This window comes from Portunus trituberculatus, chromosome 34, assembly GCF_017591435.1.
Source record: "Portunus trituberculatus isolate SZX2019 chromosome 34, ASM1759143v1, whole genome shotgun sequence".
Taxonomy (NCBI): domain Eukaryota; kingdom Metazoa; phylum Arthropoda; class Malacostraca; order Decapoda; family Portunidae; genus Portunus; species Portunus trituberculatus.
Window position 1 is genome coordinate 4,777,738 of NC_059288.1, and position 4,079 is coordinate 4,781,816.

General features: G+C 40.0%; 1 protein-coding gene across 2 annotated transcripts in view; it reads left to right on the forward strand.

Moving 5' to 3' along the window:
- The first annotated feature begins 837 nt into the window (after positions 1–837).
- Positions 838–4,079, forward strand: part of LOC123512626 (solute carrier family 45 member 3-like) — a 26,781-nt gene continuing 23,539 nt past the window's right edge. Inside the window, exon 1 of one of the 2 annotated variants that reach the window (XM_045269067.1) lies at positions 838–937. The gene's annotated coding sequence lies outside the window, so the exon portion shown is untranslated. Of the gene's footprint in view, positions 938–1,012; positions 1,043–4,079 lie in introns of those variants that run through there. The other variant, XM_045269068.1, reaches the window with a different exon arrangement.

Sequence of the window (4,079 nt, forward strand, 5' to 3'; positions counted from 1 at the left end):
TTTCGATATTCTCTTAATTTGTGTGTGTTGTTCCTCGATCCTTCCCATGCTGCTGCTGTTACTATACGTACTACTACTTATGCTACTATATAGCTACTACTTATTTTGTTACTACTACTACTACTACTACTACTACTACTACTACTACTACTACTACTACTACTACTACTACCACCACCACTACTACTACCCCTATATGACTGCTGCTGCTGCTGTATTCCATTATATATAAGCTACTTATTTATTGGTTTCCATAATATGCATGCAGTATTCTCTTCGTTCCCCTAGCTGCTCGATCCTCCATATGCACTTCCTTATGTTCGATATTATACCTAGGCAGGAGAGAATGTTTTATACCTAGAGTCACGCATATGCTGTTGTTACAATGTTCAGTTGCTATTTGACATTCAAGTACCTGTGTTTGCATTATTTACGCAGTTTGTGTTGTTTGCATTCTTTAATTGCTATTCACTTAATCTGTATAGTGTGTGTGCACAGAGAATCAATCGGCTGTATATGATATTTGCTTACCTGTGTACCTTTTTAATTCAACGCTCACCTCTCCCCAGTGCCGATCCCCAATCCCCTAGCTGTCAGTGAGGTAGGAGTGCCAGTAGCGGCCCATGATTGCAGCCAGCTGATCGCGTCCCTTGATGTGCTGTGGAGAAGCGAGGAAGACTGAAGATAATCTGTATGCTGCCTTATTTACACCTTGATATATTGATGTTATTCATTTATTTATTTTTCAGTAGTGTAAGCAGTGTCGATATTTGTAAACTAAGAACTTTGTCAAATTTAGGGATTTTTTGAGCACTGGTCTAGGGAATTACTGCGTCTGTGGGTCAGTGTGGAATGGCAACGATGTGCCTCAGTGTTGACATAACTTCAGTGGTGTGTGGACGCATGTCGCTCTGCTCCAGTTGCCCCATTAACTAAGGTAACTCCACATCACCGCTCCTCCTACTGGCGCCAGGCCACTTCCCTACCGCTACGGTGGGAGGGACACACGAGGTTTGGTGTGCGGAGAGGCGAGGGTTGATGAGTGAGTTACATGTTTATTAGTGATTGAGTTTTGAGACACTGGAGAGTACTGGGTGGCTCTCGGGTGTTCTGGGCCCGGGGTGACCTGAGGGGAGGGCTGAGGGACCGTGGTGACCCTGAGGAGGACCGAGGAAATGAAACAAAGAGCGTGATGACCCTGGGACTGACGAAGGAACTATGATGACCCTAGGGGAGGACTAGACTAGCCTTGGTAACCCTGTGGTATGGTTGAGGGATAAAAAAAATATTGCGAGAGGACAAGCAGGGCAATAGTGACCCAGGGTAAGGACTAGGGGCATGTGGATATCCAGGAGGCTTTGGTAACACTGGCAAGTCAGCAAGGGCGTTCTAACCCCTCGGGAGGAAGAGAGAGGGCAGCGAGCAATGTAATGTGGTTCAGAATGTGTTTATTTGAGAAAAGAAATTTGATTTATGTTTGAAAAAGTTGCATTATGTCACTTGGGATGCATTATGTCACTTGGGAAGGTTTAACTCCAAGTGCCGTACAGATGTGTGTGTTTTTTTTTAAGAATGTTTCAAGTGTTGGAGTGAAAATTATGTGTGATTATGGGGAGATTAACCTATTTAAAATATTTCTTTAATGATTTGTCTGTGTCATGTCATTTTTGTAAGTTCTTTTCAATTGGGATATAATTTTTGTATATTGTGAGATGTATTTAATTTGTTTGTATATATTTTTCGTGTGTATGTATGTTTGTACGTACCTTTAGCTTTTTTCAGATGTCATTATAAGAAATTTGTGCTTATTTATGCCTTGTCACTTGAAAAGGGAAGAAAATTAATCAGGTAGAAAGAGAAATATAACTTGGTCATTCAACACCAGAGTAAGAATTTGTGTTTGTGAATGGTGAAATGATTATAAACTTTACCCTTCTGTTTCTCCTATTTGTTTTGACTTTAAAAAAAAAATCGAGCAATAAAATAAATAGAACTTCATAACCGGAGACCAAATAAGAAGTATATATATATGTTTTTTTTTTTTTTTTTTTTTTTTCATTTACTTTTCATTAAGGGTCTGCTCAGTGCATCATCTTTCTCTAATTCTTTTTTATTTTTCGGTTTACTCAGTCACTTTCGTTACAAGCATATCTTCACACACTGCAGCCTTGAATCTTCTTTCACTTCTTGCTTTATCTGCATCCTCCTCCTCCTCCTCCTCCTCCTCCTCCTCCTCCTCCTCCTCACACACTCATTTTTCCTGAAATACTCAAACCACCTCAATCTCATCTATCTTTGCATTTATGAGCTATTAGTAGTCATTAAAGCTTTCATATAGATTAAGTGTAGGTGTGTTTGTGTGGGGGGGGGATGTGTGTGTGTGTTTGTGTTTGTGTGTGCACTGTGCATGTGTGTGTGTGTGTGTGTGTGTGTGTGTGTGTGTGTGTGTGTGTGTGTGTGTGTGTGTGTGTGTGTGTGTTAAGCATTAAGCAGACTTGTAGTAGTAGCAACTGTCCCCTCTTCTTCAATTACATTCAGCTGTCCCTGTCTTCTACACTAAATACCCTTGGTCTATCCTTTACTCATAATCTAAACTGGAAACTTCACATCTCATCTCTTGCTAAAAGTTTCAATGAAGTTAGGCATTCTGAGGCATCTCTGCCAGTTTTTCTCACCCCTCCAACTGCTAACTCTGTTACAGGGGCTTCATCCACCCATGTATGGAGTATTTTTCACATGTATGGGGGGTTCCACTCACACAGTTTTATTAGGTAAGGTGGAATCAAAAGCTTTTTATCTCATCAACTCCCCTCCTCTGACTGACTATCTTCAGCCTCTTTCTCACCTCCAGAATGTTGTATCTCTTGCTGTCTTTTATTGTTATTTTTATGCTTACTGCTCTTCTGATCTTGCTAACTGCATGCCTGCCCTCTTCCTGTGGCCTTGCTGCACAAGGCTTTCTTCATCCTCTCACCTCTATTCTGTCCATCTCAGTAATGCAAGAGTTAACCTGTACTCTCAATCATTCATACCTTTCTCTGGTAGACTCTGGAACTCCATCTTCCTATGACTTGACTTCATTTAAGAGGGAGGTTTCAAGAAATTTATCCCTTTCATTTGGCTAACTCTCTCAGACGTGTAAGGGGACTGGTAGCTAAGTGGATCTTTTTTCTTATTTTATTTTCTGTTGCCCTTGGCCAATTTTCCCCTCTTACATTAAAAAAAAATTAGTACTGTAATAGAAATCAAAGTTGTAAGTGTATATATTTGGAAACTGTAATTGTCACCATTCTTTGCCTTTCACTAACACAAGACCTAATGAATAAATGAATAAATAAATAGGTAATCACAAAAAATACTCATTTCTTTTACCGTTGTGCATGACTAATCACCTGCCAAATAACCCCAAAGCTTCTCCAGTGGTCAATGCAGCATCTTTAGCCAAAGAAAAGGTTACCAGAGTCCCCTTGTGGTATGTGTCACTGAGCTGCAAAGGTGAGAAACAGGTTAATTAAGGATTCAAGCAGTTGAAATAAGATCTGAGAGGCAAGTGGTCTGTGGTGAGAGAGAGAGACAGAGTGGGGTTAGTGAAAGTAAAGGTGGGATGTGACTGGTAAACTGGAACTCCCTGCCTGCTTCTGTATCTCCTCCTTATGAGTTCAACTATGTCAGGAAGGTGGTTTCAAAATATTCTCTTAAACTCCCTGCGTACTCTTGTCTCTCCTCTTTCCTGTGATAAGCTATTTCATGGGGCAAGTTTCATAATACACTCTTAAAACTCACTGGCTGCTGTCTCTTCTCCTTCCTATGACAAGCTGAGAGAGTGTCTAAAAAGATTGGAAATGACAAGTGCCAAATCTTTTTCCTTATGTTTTTCTTTGTTCGTGTATAAAGAAGGTAGATGAAAGTAGGGAAAAGAAAGGTTGGAAATTGTCTTTTGAATAATAAAGAGAAAACTGTGTGAAAGAGCAAGAATGAATGAGATTTGATATAAAGAGATAAATAGATAGTACAGTTACAAGTCAGGAAGGTGTAGTACAGTAATGTTGAATGAAATAGAAGAGGCACAAGCAACATAC